General features: G+C 36.0%; 1 protein-coding gene across 1 annotated transcript in view; it reads right to left on the bottom strand.

Moving 5' to 3' along the window:
* LOC148949912 (cartilage oligomeric matrix protein-like) overlaps positions 1-1,297 on the bottom strand; it is a 334,413-nt gene extending 333,116 nt beyond the window's left edge. Inside the window, exon 1 of the mRNA XM_089091996.1 lies at positions 1,210-1,297. The gene's annotated coding sequence lies outside the window, so the exon portion shown is untranslated. The remainder of the gene's footprint in view (positions 1-1,209) is intronic.
* Between the last annotated feature and the right edge of the window lie 16,336 nt (positions 1,298-17,633).

Below are 17,633 nucleotides of genomic sequence, written 5' to 3'. Positions count from 1 at the left end.
TGTATAAAAGTTTAGTTCATTTTCCAAAAGAAATAATATAATCCTATCTAAAAATGTGATTAGATAGAAGAATAAAAACTGGTATCATGAGATCATGACCAAGATGTTTTTCATTCTTCTTTACCCAGTACACACCCCAGAGTGTCGTTTGTTTTGCACGTGCTTAGGGTTGCTAAAATAGTGCTAAAATTTTATGAAAGTGATATTATAGTACTATTGCAGTCAGTGTTTTGTATATAGCACAAAAAATTGCTGTGTACCACGCAGATTTTGGCACTTTAGGAACTGACCGAAGGAATTGACATTTCAAATGGTGTCTGTCATCAGTGAATGTTGACATCGATTGTGGAACTAGTGTGGCTCAATGCGAAAAACAATTAATAAGAAATAAAAATATTTATTCAAGCTTAGTAAGAGAATAACAGACCAAAATTATGCTCAGTGGTAATTTTTACATAGTAAAAGTTCTAAAGTCTATAAAATGCAGTTTCGCTATGGTACTACCTCTTTTCTTCTAAAAAACCTCTGCCTCTTTTCTTCTAACATTTCCTCTAACATTTCAAAGAGGTACTACTTCTTTTCTTCTAACATTTTCCATTTGAATGAACCCTTTACCAATATTCTATGAACATTGGTTTGATACAGCTGCCAGTACAAAAAAAATCAACAACAAATAAATTTATATATGTGTCTATAGGCTTGTCTCCTGGGGAAACACGAAGTATCGTAGTTTTGCAAAAAGGAGCTTAAAACCCCTACACTACAGTTCTTTTATGTCTTAAGTTCAATTGTTTAGATCCAGTCAGAGTTACTTTTCATATATGGGCTGAATTTCCACCTTTTTATGTTGTGTAAACTTTGTTTATACTAGTAACTTTGTACATTTTTGCAATCAAAATTGAATTCAAATTTCTTTCATTTACATTTTGTTATTAAAATTCTGTTTTGAAGTTTTGGTTATTGCTAGTATAGTTTGTTCTTTGTTAAAAAAGAAGAAGTTAAATTAGCTCATTAATTGGTCCATTCGTTAGTTAAAACCGTCTGGTCTTCTTTAATTTCAGAATCTACTAGCCAAAGAAAAAATATAAAGCCTGTGCCTAGTAGAAAATGGATCATTAGGTACATTTTTTTAAAGTCAGAGATACCCTTTGGTAGTAATGTCCTTAAATCGTAAACCTAATCTCTATACAAAAATGAAAAACTACTTACTAATTTATTAGATGAACTGCTTGTTTTCAGTCTTATTACTATTTGTTACATTAAAAATGAGGCTGTATATATTTAGATGACTTATCTAAACTGATGTTATCACAATATCATATACCGTACATACAAAAATAAAGAACAAAAAGACCGGCCACGAGCAACATATGTATGCAATCACCATAAAAGTTTTTTTTTCTTTAGCCTTACTCAACGATTAGATTAATGATTATTGGAGTTGAACCTACGACTATTAAAGGGTCATTTTTATGGTTGTGGATTTTTTAAATTTTCTTTTGTCGGCTATGCAATAGAAATTTTTCTAAATCTTTATAAGATGTTATATTTTTCTATGTCTGTTTTAGCATGAATTGCGTCATAGCTGAAAATATTATTTGACTCTCAATAGTCGATTTTTCTCTTGTTTTAAAAGGTAATATTTATAGATGAAGGTAATGAAGGCAATAGAATTTTCTCTCTTTCAAAAGGTTGATTTGTAAGTATATTCATCACCAGGAAGCACCAGAGACAGAAAAGGCTGAACTCCAAGATTGAACATCTTGGGTCAAAGTCCAGAACTCGTTAAGGAAAGATCACAAAACTCCTTATTAATTTTTAGGGGAATAATTAAGTGTTTTTGTGGTCTGCTGCTCTTCCATAGACCAACAAGAGCCCTAGACCAGACACCGTGGGAAGTAGGTAATATACCAGTTGAAATTGACTCAGGACTTGGCTTTGACCATGGATGCCTGGACGGTAAAGCCTAAGAAAATATTAGACCTAATGTATCTACATTTTCAACAGATAAACTACTTGTTACTGTTAATAATTATAATGTTTTTTTTAATCAGTGATTTTTAGCTTGGTAAGGGTGACAAAATCTAATAAAAAATTATGCTAGTATGGGAAATCCAAAAAAGTGAAAAAAATTTGTTTGACGTCTAGCTTACCCGTGAAACGTTGCTGAAATCTTAAAAGAACAAAGGTTTTAGGAAAATTTCCCAAGCAAAAAAAAATCTTCAAGAAAATTTCCCCTCTCTGGAAAGCTCTTCTTATCCAAAAAGTTACCCATAAAATTCCACCCTAGTAAAAATTTTCCTCTGAAAATTTCTCCTTCACCAAATAACCCTCCTCCCCTCGAAAACACCCCTCATTGGAGAATCGAGCCCATAAACTAAAAATGATGATTGCGTACTGAATTAACAAACGTGAATATTGATTTTTTTAAACGTTATACTTTCCAGAATAGTCAATCCAGAATAAACGTATTCTTTACCCTACATTTAAAAAAATTACTTATTTGTTTAAAATAAGTAAACACCCCTCATTGGAGAATCGAGCCCATAACCTAAAAATGATGATTGCGTACTGAATTAACAAACGTGAATATTGATTTTTTTAAACGTTATACTTTCCAGAATAGTCAATCCAGAATAAACGTATTCTTTACCCTACATATAAAAAAATTACTTAATCATTTTAATTGTTAACACATGTAAAGAGTAAGAAAAAAATATATAGCACAGCTCATTTAATATGAGAGATTGTTCCTTGGCATTTCCAACCTATAATTTCCCCCAAATGGCTCCCCCTCCCCAGAATCATATTTCCGTCAAAAATTGCCCTCACATGTATTTAATGATAGTATTTTAAAATCTAAAAGTTATTAGGATGAATAGCAAATTCAGAGAATTTACCTAAAAATGTTAAAAAAAAAACAGCGGAATTTCTCAAGATAGCAGTAATCCCTCAAAGGCTCATGTATGTCAAACAAAACTGTTTAAGAGTCTGTCATTGGGCCTCATCCATAAAATATTGGATTAAAGTCTAATTATATTACTGCCAGGACCTAGCATACCAGTAGAAACTGGATCATAATATTACTTCAAAAAAGCAGTCTTAATCTCAAACATGAACGGCAGAAGTTCCCTATTTATCTGTCCACAATAATCGCTATCAAAGGCAACGCTGTAGCGTTGCCTATAGTAAAGACCATACAGCTCCAATGTCTTATTATTTATTTATTTTTTTCCCCAGAATCATTTCATATAGAAGGGGTCGTCGCGGAAGCTTCAAAGGGGGCTCATTTGATTGGAAATCGAGAGTATATTACATTATATTATATTAGATTATTTTACAAATATTTTCTTTTCCAGTTCTTACAGCATTGAAAATGAAAATACAATTACAGTGAAATAAATTTGTGAACTGATGGATCTTTCAGCAATTAATATCATTATTCACCAAATATTGAATTTGATGTTGTTTATACTTCTCAAGACTATTCAAGACGCATGTAGTTGTTGGTAACATGCCAATAAAGCGGTCGGTTTTAGGTTCTTACTGTAAGAAATGGAGGTCATACCCAAACTCTTGTTTGTAGTGATTTTTGTTCGATTCATGCTCGATTTGCATATGCAATATAAGTTCTACTCGGTATAAGATCCACTTAGTAATTTACATTAATATCTATTGTATGTTTGTTTGCATTGATTGTTTATGTTATTTTTGTATGTTTTAAGTTTCATTTATACTTCAATATGAAAATTTTTTCTTCATTTTAAGCTTGATATTCATATTCAATCTAAGCATTACTCGCTTTAAGATCTATCTATTCATTTAGCCTATATTATTACTTGCTGTATGTTTTTGCTATGATTGCTTATTTAATTTCTGTTCGTTTTGGGTTTCATTTATTCTTTGATAGTAATTTCTGGTCATTTTGAGTTTGAATTTTAAAAGGTATTTGTATCTGCTGAGCTTAAAATTAAAATGGCATTTACTTTTCTTTGAAAAACTTATTTTTCGGAAAGTTTTTTTTTAATAAATCCCTAGAAAATTTTTGATCTAAAATTCTGTAGCCCTTTTAGGCCTCCTTTTAAAGGGATTCACCTATAAATATTTCTTAGTAGTGTTTTCTTAGTCTTCATATGCTCTCTTTTTTCAGTTTTCATTAATTTTTGAAAACCTGTAAATTCTGATTTTGAAATAAATATTTGCTATCAAGTTTAATCATGGTAAAGGCTAGCAGTTCTTACCAGCATAAAATTGTTTTGTCCTATTTTTTAGAAATCAACTAAAGGCTGACCAAGAGCAGGAACATTATTAAGTTAAATATTTAAATTCCCCTCCCCTGCTCTTCTAAAAAAAAAAAAAAATTAAGTAAGAATTAAGTGAAAGTGCATTAAAATCTTAAGGGTGATTAATTATTATCCAAATAAATCCTGTGGTAGCAATTTTAGAAAAAATATTTTTTCTACTTTAAAGGATGAATCTAAAAGTACTCAAGATGTTATAGGAACTAGAACACGGTTAAATGGTTTTTTCATTGCTTGTTACATTAGATCTAAAACAGGATATAGGTCAATGAAAAAGCATCTGGTTGCGTCTTAAAAAAAGTGTTATCTAAATTTGTTTGCTGCGCTTTCTGAATTAGCAGTTTCATTGCTGTTTTATTTCAAACGTTTTGTCTGCAATATTTTAAAACACTACTGACATATTTGTTTAATTTTGCCGCAATACTAGTTTTTAACACTTTTTGAATAGCAATTTTAATTACTAGGTAAATTTCAATTGATGTGTTTACAATGTTTTAAAGTACTATGCATTCAAATTTGTGCAATTTATGCCGCTATCTCTTGTAAAGACTAATTTAAAGACTGCATCAAAGGAAACAAAAGTTTTTCAGAGAATAAAAAAAGTATTTTCAGTGAAACATGACAACAGAATAGAAATAGAATGCCTTTTCCATATGATTAATTAAAAAAAAAAACTTTCTGAAAAATAAGTTTTTCAAGGAAAAATAAAGGCCATTTTAAACTTAAGCTCAGGAGATACAAATACCTGTTAAAATTCAATCTCAAATCGACCAGAAATTACTGTTAAAGAATAAATGAAACCCAAAACGAACAGAAATTACCCAAAATTCTTGTTTGTAGTTATTTTTATTCGATTCAAACTTGATTTGCATATTCATTTTAAGTTTCACTCGTTTTAAGATTTATTTATTCATTTACATTAATATCTATTGTATGTTTTTTCGTATTGAGTGTTTATTTAATTTCTGTTCGTTTTAAGTTTCATTTATACTTTAATAGCAAAATATTTGTTGTCGTTTTAAGCTTGATTTTCATATTCAATCTAAGCATTACTCGCTTTAAGATCTATTTATCCATTTATAGTATTACTTGTTGTATGTTTTTTGCTATGATTGTTTATTTAATTTCTGTTCATTTTGGGTTGCATTTATTCTTTAATAGTAATTTCTGGTTGATTTGAGTTTGAATGTTAATAGGTATGTGTATCTCCTGAGCTTAAGTTTAAAATGGCTTTTACTTTTCTTTGAAAAACTTATTTTTCGGAAAGTTTTTTTAATTAATTTTTGTTCGTTTTTGTTTGCAAAAAGTTTCAAGTTTTTATAGCATGGGAGGGGGTGCTAACTGTTCGACTATTCTTGACTTTAAAAACAGATCTAAAACTTTCAATTTAAATCGAATGAGGCTTTTTTCAAAGTCTATACCATTGCCTCTTTGATAAAATTAAATAAAAAAACAAGTTTTTTAAACTGAAAGTAAGGAGCGACATTAAAACTTAAAACGAACAGAAATTATTCTGTATATGAAAGGGGCTGTCCCCTCCTCAACGCCTCGTTCTTTACGCTAAAGTTTTTTTATTGATTTAAAAATTAAAGTTGTGAGATAGAGTCAAACTTTAGCGTAAAGAGCGAGGCGTTGAGGAGGGGACAGCCCCTTACATATACGGAATAATTTCTGTTCGTTTTAAGTTTTAATGTCGCTCCTTACTTTCAGTTTGAAAAACTTGTTTTTTTTATTTAATTTCTGATCGTTCTTTAGCTAATGCAGCTTTTATTTTGGCTCACCGTCATTGAATAAGTAAACAAAATTTGCATAAAAACTTTACTTTTCTTTTGCTAAATGGCTGTCTCTAAATTTGGTTCTGACGTAATTTAAAAATTAACTTACGTAACGAACTTCTATATTCGTATATTTTCTTCTGGCAAAAAATACACAGTTGCAGATTTTTGCAGATATGAGCTTGAAACCTATGTTATAGGGTTTTCTGATATGCTGAATCTGACGGTGTGATTTTCATTAAATTGTTTTCACTTTTAGGGGATGTTTCCCCCATCTTTTAAAAATCAGGTAAATTTTCTCAGGCTCGTAGCCTTTGATGAGTAATACTAAACTTAATTAAATCAGCATTATAAGCCCTTTCTTTTGATATATTTATTGACATCAAAGTTCCGTTTTTAAAAGTTTCGATTACTATTGAGCCGTATCGCTTTTTTTTTTTTATTGTTTTTTTTTTGTTACGTATATGTTATTACGTATATGATGTGGTTCTCCCTTTAGTCAATACCACGCTCTTTACGTTAAAAGTTAAAAAAAAATTTTTAATTCAAAAATCCCTGAATAACAAAGGCCGTTTAATTAGAATAGATAGTTCTTTTGAAAGCACTAAAAACAAACTATACTGTAAGGAGTGAGGTATTGACTTGGGGGAGAACCTCCTCATATACGTTATAATTTCTGTTCATTTTAAGTTCTAATGTTGCTTCTTACTTTCAGTTGGAAAAACTTGTTTTTTTAAATTTAATTTCTGATCGTTTTTTAAATAATGCTTGGAAATCCAGCGCCCCCTTCATAGAAATGTCCCCTACCAAAAAGAAACATCCTCCACGGAAATATTCTCCCGAGTAACCCCCTCCTCCAGCCCCCCCCCCTCCACCAGAAAAAAATTCTTCCTGAAAATGTTTGTATACCTCCCAATAACCAATACAATATGTAAGCAATGGGCAAAGTTCATAACTTGCAGCCCTTCCCCTGGGAACTGTGAGGGATTAAGTCATCGTAAAAGACATATTTATTAGATTTTCGACTATGCTGAACAAAATGGCTACCTCAAAATTTTAATTAGGTGACTTTGGGAAAAAAATGAGCGTGGGAGGGGGCCTAGTTGCCCTCCATTTTTGGTCACTTAAAAACGGCACTAGAACTTTTAATTTCCGTTCCAATGAGCCCTCCTACGATATTCTAGGACCACTGGGTCAATACGATTACCCCTGGGGAAAAAAAAAAAAATAAAAAATAAACACGTACCCGTGATCTTTCTTCTGGCAAAAAATGCAAAATTCCACATTTTTGTAGATAGGAGCGTGAAACCTCTACAGTAGGATTCTCTGATACGCTGAATATGATGGTGTGAATTTCATTAAGGTTCTATACATTTTAGGGGGTCTTCCCCCCTTCTTTCGAAAATCAGCCAAATTTTCTCAGGCGAGTAACTTTTGATGGATAAGATTAAACTTGATGAAATTTATATATTTGAAATCAAAATTAAAATCTGATTCTTTTGATGTATCTATTGGTACAAAAATTTCGGTTTTTAGAGTTTCGGTTACCATTGAGCCGGGTCGCTCCTTACTTACAGTTCGTTACCACGAACTGTTTGAAAACCTTATATATGAACAATAAACAGCTTGCATAACTTGTGGACAGCGATTGACAACAATGAATGGATTGAAAAAATAGCTCCAGTATGAGGGTTTAGACCATTTCACTTGCTGACACAAAGGGATCAAGGCTGTTTGGAATTAACCTTAATAGGAATTTGTGTGCCAAAGCAATTTTGCATCTATCACAGAGTATATATTTTAACCTTATAATTGGATAATTATAATAGATTTCCTATGTGTTCCTCCCGTTCAAAACCCCTTCCCACAAGTTAAAAACCCCCCTTAATAAGTTATGCCCCAGGACATAACTTACAACGCCTACCCCTGGGCCCTGGTGGGCTCTGCCGATACCGGAGTTTTTTGTTATCAGAACTTTGAACTATTTTAACAAAATGTATATCTCAAAATTTTTATCTGATGTATTTAGGGTGTGGAGGAGGGATAGGGGCTAGTTGCCCTTCTATCTCTTTTGACTCTTAAAAAGTGAAAAAGGACTTTCAATTTTCAATCAAATGAGCCCTCTCTAAAGTTTATACGAGCATCCCTTCCATAAGAAATAATATGAAGGATTCGGAGAATCCTTAAATTACAACCCTTGCCCTTAGGGCTTTGAGGGAGTTGTAATCCTCAAAGACCTAATTTCCAGAACTTAAAACTACGTTTAATAAAATGGCTGTCTTAAAATTTTGATTGGATGTGTTTGGGGAAAAGGTGGGCGTGAGAGGGGGTTTAGTTGCCCTCAAATCACTTTCGACTATTAAGAAGGGCACTAGCCCTCGAAATTTCCAATCGAATGAGCCTTTTTTGAAGTTTCTACGACACCGCCTTCTATAAAAACCTTTTATGCCCCCAGGGCATAACTTAAAACCCTTGCTCTGAGGGTTGTGGGGGATTGTCCTCCTAAAAAAGATATTCTCTATCTGGAAATCAACTACGCTGAACAAAATCTTTATCGCAAAATTTTGATTAGATTTGTCTGGGGGAATGATGGGCGTGGGGGGCATAGTTGCCCTCCAATCACTTTCGACTATTAAAAAGGGCACTGGCCCTCTGAATTTCCAATTAAATGTGCCTGTTTTGAAGTTTCTACGACAACGCCTTCTATAAAGACCTTGTATGCCCCCAGGGTATAACTCAAAACTCTTGCCCTGAGGGTTGTGGGGGAGTGTCCTCCTCAAAAACATATTTTTTATCTGGAAATTAACTACACTGAACAAAACGGCTATCTCAAAAGTTTGATTGGATGTGTTTGGAGAAATGATGGGCGTGCCAGGGGGGGGGGGTAGTTGCCTTCCAATCTTCTTCGACTATTAAAAAGGGCACTAGCTCTTTAATTTCCAGTCGAATGAGCCTGTTTTGAAGTTTCTACGACAACGCCTTATATAAAAACCTTATATGCCCCCAGGGCATAACCTAAAACCCTTGCCCTGAGGGTTGTGGGGAGTGTCCTCCTCAAAAATATATTTTCATTCGGGAAAACAACTACGCTGAACAAAATGGGCTATCTCAAAATTTGGATTGGATGTGATTGGGAGAATGATGGGCGTAGGGGGGTGGGGGGCTAGTTGCCCTTCAATCACTTTTGACTATTAAAAAGGGCACTATCCCTTTGAATTTCCAATCGAATGAGCCTTTTTTGAAGTTTCTACGACAAAGCTTTCTGTAAAAACCTTATATGCCCCCAGGACATAACTTAAAACCCATGCCCTGAGGATTGTGGGGGATCGTCCTCCTCAGAAACATGTTTTCTACCTGAAAATTAACTACGTTGCACAAAATAGCTATCTCAAAATTTTGATTGGATGTGTTTGGGGGATTGATGGGCGTGGGGGGCGGGGCTAGTTGCCCTCCAATCACTTTCGAATATTAAGAAGGGCACTATCTCTTTGAATTTCCAATCGAATGAGCCTTTTTTGAAGTTTCTATGACAACGCCTTCTGTAAAAACCTTATATGCCCCAAGGGCATATCTTAAAACCCTTGCCCTGAAGGTTCTGGGGAATTGTCTTCCCCAAAAACATATTTTCTATCTGGAAATCAACTACGCTGAACAAAATGGCTATATCAAAATTTTGATTGGATGTGTTTGGGGAGATGATGGGTGAGGGGGGGGGCAAGTTGCACTCCAATCATTTCCCACTATCAAAAAGGGTACTAGCCCTTTAATTTCCAATCGAATGAGCCTGTTTTGAAGTTTCTACGACAACGCCTTCTATAAAAGCCTGATATGCCCCAAGGGCATAACTTAAGACCCTTGCCCTGACGATTGTGGAGGATTATCCTCCTCAAAAACATGTTTCCTATCTGAAAATCAACTACGCTGAACAAAATAGCTATCTCAAAATTTGATTGGATGTGTTTGGGGGAATGATGGGCGTTGGGGGCTTGTTGCCCTCCAGTCACTTTCGACTATTAAAAAGAAAATATCTCTTTGAATTTCTAATCGAATGAGCCTTTTTTGAAGTTTCTATGACAACGCCTTATATTAAAACTTTATATAACCCCAGGGCATATCTTAAAACTCTTGCCCTGAAGGTTCTGGGGAATTGTCGTCCTCAAAAACATATTTTCTATCTGGAAATCAACTACGCTGAACAAAATGGCTATCTCAAAATTTTGAATGGATGTGTTTGGGGAAATGATGGGTGTGGGGGGGGCTACTTGCACTCCAATTATTTTCAACTATTAAAAAGGGCACTAGCCCTTTAATTTCCAATCGAATGAGCCTTTTTTGACGTTTCAACGACAACGCCTTTTATAAAAATCTTATATGCCCCCAGGGCATAACTTAAAACCCTGGCCCTGAGGGTTGTGGGGGAGTGTCCTCCTCAAAAATATATTTTCTATCTGGAAATCAATTACGCTGAACAATATGGCTATTGGAAAATTTTGATTGGATGTGTTCGGGGAAATGATGGGCATGGGGGGGGGACGGGGGCTAGTTACACTCCAATCACATTTGACTATTAAAAAGGGTACTAGCCGTTTAATTTCCAATCAAATGAGCATGTTTTGAAGTTTCTACGACAGCGCCTTCTATAAAAACCTTATATGCCCCCAGGGCATAACTTAAAACCCTTGCCCTGAGGGTTGGGGGGGAGTATCCTCCTTAAAAATATATTTTATATCTGAAAATCAACTACGCTGAACAAAATGGCTATCTTAAAATTTTGATTGGATCTGTTTGGGGAAATGATTGGCTTGGGGGAGGGGGGAGGGGGCTAGTTACACTCCAATCACTTTCGACTATTAAAAAGGGCCCTAGCCCTTTAATTTCCAATCGAATGAGCATGTTTTGAAGTTTCTACGACAACGCCTTCTAAAAAAACCTTATATGCCCCAAGGGCATATCTTAAAACCCTTGCCCTGAAGGTTCTGGGGAATTTTCGTCCTCAAAAACATATTTTCTACATGGAAATCAACTACGCTGAACAAAATGGCTATCTCAAAGTTTTGATTGGATGTGTTTGGGGAAATGATGGGCGTGGGGGGGGGGCTAGTTGCACTCCAATCATTTTCAACTATTAAAAAGGGCACTAGCCCTTTAATTTCCAATCTAATGAGCCGGTTTTGAAGTTTCTACGACAACGCCTTCTATAAAAATATAGAAGTTATGCCCCAGGGCATAACTTAAAACCCTTGCCCTGAGGGTTGTGGGGGACCGTCCTCCTCAAAAATATATTGTCTATTTGGAAATCAACTACGCTTAACAAAATGGCTATCTGAAAATTTTGATTGGATCTGTTTGGGGAAATGATTGGCATGGGGGGGGGGGGAAGGGGGCTAGTTACACTCCAATCACTTTTGACTATTAAAAACTGCACTAGCCCTTTAATTTCCAATCGAATGAGCATATTTTGAAGTTTCTACGGCAACGCCTTCTATAAAAACCTTATATGCCCCCAGGGCATAACTTAAAACCCTTGCCCTGAGGGTTGGGGAGGGGATTATCCTCCTCAAAAATGTATTTTCTATCTGGAAATCAACTGAGCTGAACAAAATGGCTATCTGAAAATTTTGATTGGATCTGTTTGGGGAAATGATTGGCATGGGGGGGGGGGGGGGCTAGTTACACACCAATCACTTTTGACTATTAAAAAGGGCATTAGCCCTTTGATTTCCATTCAAATCAGCATGTTTTGAAGTTTCTACGACAACGCCTTCTATAAAAACCTTATATGCCCCCAAACCCTTGCCCTGAAGGCTCTGGGGGAGTATCCTCCTCAAAAATATATTTTCTATCTGGAAATCAACTACGCTGAACAAAATGGCTATCTATAAATTTTGATTGGATGTGTTTGGGGGAATGATAGGTGTGGGGGGGGGCTAGTTGCCCTCCAATCATTTTCGACTATTAAAAAGGACACACGCCCTTTAATTTCCAATCGAATGAGCCTGTTTTGAAGTTTCTACGACAATGCCTTGTATATAGACCTTATATTCCCCCATGGCATAACTTAAAACCCTTGCCCTGAGGGTAGTGGGGGAGTGTCCTCCCCAAAAATATATTTTCTATCTGGAAATCAACTACGCTGAACAAAACGGCTATCTGAAAATGTTGATTGGATTTGTTTGGGGAAATGATGGGCGGTGGGGGAGGGGGGCTAGTTACACTCCAATCACTTTCGACTATTAAAAAGGGCACTACTCTTTAGTTTCCAATCGAATGAGCCTGTTTTGAAGTTTCTACGACAACTCCTTCTATAAAAACCTTATATGCCCCCAGGGCATAACTTAAAACCCTTGCCCTGAGGGTTGTGGGGGAGTATCTTCCTCAAAAATATATTTTCTATTTGGAAATTAACTACGCTGAACAAAATGGCTATCTCAAAATTTTGATTGGATGTGTTTTGGGGAATAATGGGCATGGGGGGGCTAGTTGCCCTCCAATCATTTTCAACTATTTAAAAGGGCACTAGAACTCTCAATTTCCAATCGAATAAGCTCTTTTTGAAGCTTCTACGACGACCCCTTCCATATGAAGTGCCTCTGGGAAAAACAATAATAATAATAAAACATTGGAGCCGTATGGCCTTTACTATAGGCAACGCTACACCGTTGCCTCTGATGCCTTGAATGATTATCTTTACATGTCTAATAGCACACAAGCGGAAAAGTAAAGGAAGCAGATAGTTATGAGTGCTACTAGGGAAGCTCCCAAGGAACGGAGTGGGCTAAGAACTTGCTGCCGAGTGCATTTTATTGTCTTTGTCTATGTTAAAACAGATACCTTTTTCCTATTCATATGCAATCTTTAATGGATTCACAGTTCTTGGTGACATTTTTTCTCTACTGGAAACCACAAACATCCTTATTAAAAACATCTATTAAACAGATTTGACATGAAAAATTTAAAATTGATGAATCTGTAATTAATTCTTGATTCTTAATACCCCCTATCCCCTTTCCACATAAAAACAATTTCACATAGAGGTCAAATTTTTACGGGACGAAGCTAATTCTCAAAAAACTGTTGTACAAATAATGAACTAGAATCCAAGAAAATAGGGAATTGAAGAAGGAAGCAGTAACTGTCCTTAAACTTTAGGAGAGTTTTGGAACAAATAACTAGCATTAGCAAACTGTATATTAAGAGTAACCCGTATTAATACGGAAAAAAAATCTAAGCACAAAGTTTTGATTTCAATATATGTTACAGCAGAACATATATTTTTTTCGGATTTTGATATGTAAGAATACATTTATAAAACAAAATAATTATTGGTTTAGTCTTTCTAATAGTAAGTTCATGGCTGTGTGTACTCAGTTGAATGGTGTTCTGAAACTCACAACAAAGTGAAGTGAAGCTTCTTATTAGTAGGGACTTAAATTGCGACCTGCTTAGGACGGAATCTGAACAGACCCGAATCCTTCTGGTTTCTCATCCTAATCAGTTATGAGTTGTTGATGGGACTCCTAATCCTTAACATATATTAGCATTTTCAGTAGTTCAAGTTCAAGTTCTTTATTAATCAATAAAATTTTTTTGACAAAACTATCAAATTAATGACCCACAGTGAGAATAACTCGTGTGTGGGTTTAAATACACTCAACAATAAATAAATAATACTATCTCCAGATACTGGAATAAAAAGATTGCTCTTCAACTCTCCGTACGGTAACAACAAACAAAATCCGAATAAAATCAAAATAACCAAATAAATAAAGTGAAATGAGGAGTATCCACCCCGGACAATTAATCAAGTAAATAATTGCTGATTAAGTGATTCATTAATCTAATTTTATTATTAACCAACGAATTATTCAAATCTGTAAATCTGTGGAATTTATTCCAATTATATATAATACTATGCCTTGGTGAAAAATGGGACCTTTCAGATTTTATTAAAGCCTGACGGACAACAGAACTGCCACGGGTCCAATATGCATGCAAAAACGTGTTTAATCATATAAAGTACAGAATGGAAAGAAGGGAAAGATCCAGTGGAAGGATATTTAAAATTTGATACATACTTTTCGTTGACGATTTACCAGCGTAAGAATATGGACTATGCATGAAATTTTTCAATACATACGGAGTTTTATTGTGTTTACACTGAAGGGGAAGAGTATTATTATTAAAATTAATAAAAAAAAGGGATAGTAATTTATATATGAATGCACTAGAGAATGATAAAGAGGTTTCAGGGCAAAAAACGGCAGAACAAGTTTCAGATGATTCATCATTCCAATATTTCTTGCCAGTTTCATTCGAAGATAAAATGAATGGCTTTTAAATGATAAACTTGAATCCAGTATTATCCCGAGATATTTAATATTATCAACTATTTCAATTTCAATGGGTAGGCCTTGAATATTAATCATCATAATTTCCGGTGCTGTTTTCCCAGTACGAGAGAAGATGATGAATACTATTTTAGTGCAATTAATAGTCAATTTATTTCTCGAAAACCATAAGATAAGCCGCGACAGTGCTGATTCCTACCTTTACTTGATCATTTTTGACGAACTTTCCTGTTAGTGAAGGAATAATGGTAGCCAATGGTGGGACAATGGTAGCTTGTTCTTGTCAATACCACTGGACTCTTTGGGTTTAGCGGGTCCACAGAAATCCCAACGGAAAGTAAGTAGTAACTGGAAACGTGTTTATGATGATCTTCTTATGGGAATTTCCCCTGATTTATTTGAGTAAAATAAAATCCCCCTTTCATTTTCAATAGAGTAATAAAAAATCGTATTGTAGTGAGAATAACATATAGCTCCAAATAATTATGTACTGTGAAGAAATATCTCATGCCTTGAGCTTGGCAAAAACCATAGCGGTTCCGGCGAAGCGCACTGGCAATAAGTCGCAGATTAAAGAGTGGTTTAGTAATCCAGACCTAGTGGCTGCTTTTGTGTAGCTTAATTTATGGCTGAAACTCCGACACACAATGGGATATGGCAAAATGGAATCGAGACTAAATTAGAATCCATACTAAACGGAGATTTAATAAAGTGTTAGATACCCAGCATGCAGAGCCCAAAAAACGTTTTGCCCCAAAATTTAGTAAAAATCCAAACCGCATTTTTTTTTTTTTACTTCGGTCTAAGTTGGATGAAACTAAGCCTGCCTCTAATAATGCTGCTAGTGAATGGAGTGCTTATTTTGACTTAGAGTTCCAAGCGCAAGCAGTCTTAGAATAAAGTCATGTAGAAGAGTTAGATTCAATGATAATTTTGATGATTTTTAACTTTCACCGTCTCTTAATTTTCAAGCTGTTAACAAGTTAAAAAAGGTATACTTTGAAGGTTGTGAAAGCATTTGTGCTTTACATCTTTTTATAGGAGGGGGCGTTATTTACCGTTATATTGCTTTTTTGTTCCAGATACATCTCAAACAAGTTAATGTTCCCACTTATTTTAATTTGGGTTAGGTCATTCCAATTAAAAAAAAAGTATAACAGCCTTCTTCTCATAAGCCAGTAGCCATCTCTTTTGTATTTTGCAAGGTATTTGATGGTTGTATTTTTAGAGATTTCTGATAAGTGTATAATGCCTCCGCATCGGTTTAGTTTCTCTAAGGACTTCACCTTACAGCTAATATACTACTTGAGACTCATTATTCGTGGGAACCTTTGATTGTGGATCCGTGTGATGTAAGAAGAGCCTTAGATTCAGGAATTCATGCCAAGATATAAGTTGAAAAGTGTAAGTGAGGTGTGCGTTCTTCCACAGTACGATCTCTGTGTAATATGTATAGTACTGTTAAGCTACAGCAGCTGTCTTCTTCTGTTGCCGCAAGTGATTACTTGATTGTTGCTGGAGACTTCAACGCAAGAGTTGGTCCGTCAGACCAAACCACAAGACAAGACCTTGGAAAATTTGGACAAGGTCACAGATGCGAGAATGGGCAAAGGTTCTTAAACTACGCCTTGATGAACCACCTTGTTGTCACCAATACCATATTTCAGCACAAACCTAGCCACCTTTTAACTTGGCATTCAAATCACGGTGTCACTAAGGCTCAAATAGACTTCATTCTCGTACGCCAGCGCTGGAGAAGCTCCTTACAGGACTCTCGCTCTTACAACGGCGCGGACACAGGCTCGCAGTCTGGGTCTGACCACAGGCTTGTTGCTGCAAAAATTTTGCTACGTCTTGCAACTCGGAGAAAAAACAAGCCCAAGGCAGGATTCGACATTGGTAAGCTCCAAGACAAAGAAGTTCAGCAGGCCCTCAATTTGGAACTGACTAACCGATTTCACGCCCTCAGTTCTGATGAAAACCCAACCCCCGAGAAGAGATGGGAGACCTTTAAAACAGTGATGATAGAGACTGCTGATGAGATCCTAGGCCGAGCAAAAATCAAACGACAGCACTGGATTACCGCTAGGACCCTGTCAATAGTCGGTGAGCGAAGACAAAGATGAGCGGCCCTAAAGAAGAAACAAAAGAGCTGCGCAGACAGGTAAAACGCTCTGTTCGTCTGGACCGCCGCCAAATGTGGGAAGATGCTACCGTGTCGTTAGAGAAAGCAGCACGCTCACATGATACCCGCAAGCTTTACCAGATCCTGAAAGAGTCCGTTGGTAAGAAAGCTGCTGTCTCAGAAATAGTCAAAGACAGATCAGGAAAAATCATGAGTTGTCAGAAGGAGTGCTTAGCAAGATGGAAGGATCACTTTCAGATCCTCCTAAACCCATCCCCATCATCCGCTCCTGATACTTTCCCACCTGCCGTTTCTAAAGAGCCCTACGACATCGAGCTGGATACACCGACCAGAGCCAAAATACTAAAAGCGATCAAGACCCTGAAGAACCACAAAGCCCCGGGTGAAGATGGTCTCCCCCCGGAACTATACAGACAATACTCTGAGGTCACTGATGAACAGATCCTTGGCATTCTCGAAGAAGTCTGCAGGACCAATTATTTCCCAAAAGATTGGAAGACATCAGTTATCCTCCTTTTTTATAAGAAAGGAGATAAAACCGAATGCAAAAGTTACCGCGGAATAAGTCTTATAGACATTGCGGTCAAAATATTCGGGATCATACTCTTGAACCGCTTCAAAGGGGCAAGGGAGGAAAGAACCCGAGGAAATCAAGCCGGCTTTCGGCCAGCTAGAGGCTGTACTGATAATATCTTCGTTTTTCACCTCATTATCCAGAAGTTTGAAAGGTACAATCTACCCCTGATCTTGATGTTCCTGGACTTCATTGCCGCCTTCGACTCTGTCACTCGCCAGCAACTTTGGAAGATCCTAGAGAATGACGGAATGCCAGTGAAGTTTGTTGAACTGATGAAGGCATACTATGACGCGTCAGTGAGCCGAGTTCGAGTCTATGGTGAAGAAACTGAAGAATTCCTGGTTGAGTTCGGAGTAAAACAAGGGTGTGTACTCTCTCCGACTCTGTTCAATTATTGCGATGATTGGGTGCTTGAAAATGCACTGTCGTCCTATCCAGGAGTTCATATCGGACAGAATTTTTCACTGACTGACCTCGATTATGCGG

The sequence above is a fragment of the Artemia sp. Qi Xiang Cuo genome, chromosome 7, assembly GCF_049724085.1.
Source record: "Artemia sp. Qi Xiang Cuo chromosome 7, ASM4972408v1, whole genome shotgun sequence".
NCBI classification, from domain to species: Eukaryota; Metazoa; Arthropoda; class Branchiopoda; order Anostraca; family Artemiidae; genus Artemia; species Artemia sp. Qi Xiang Cuo.
The sequence above is the reverse complement of the archived record's forward strand: the minus strand, read 5'-3'. Positions and strand labels throughout refer to the sequence as shown.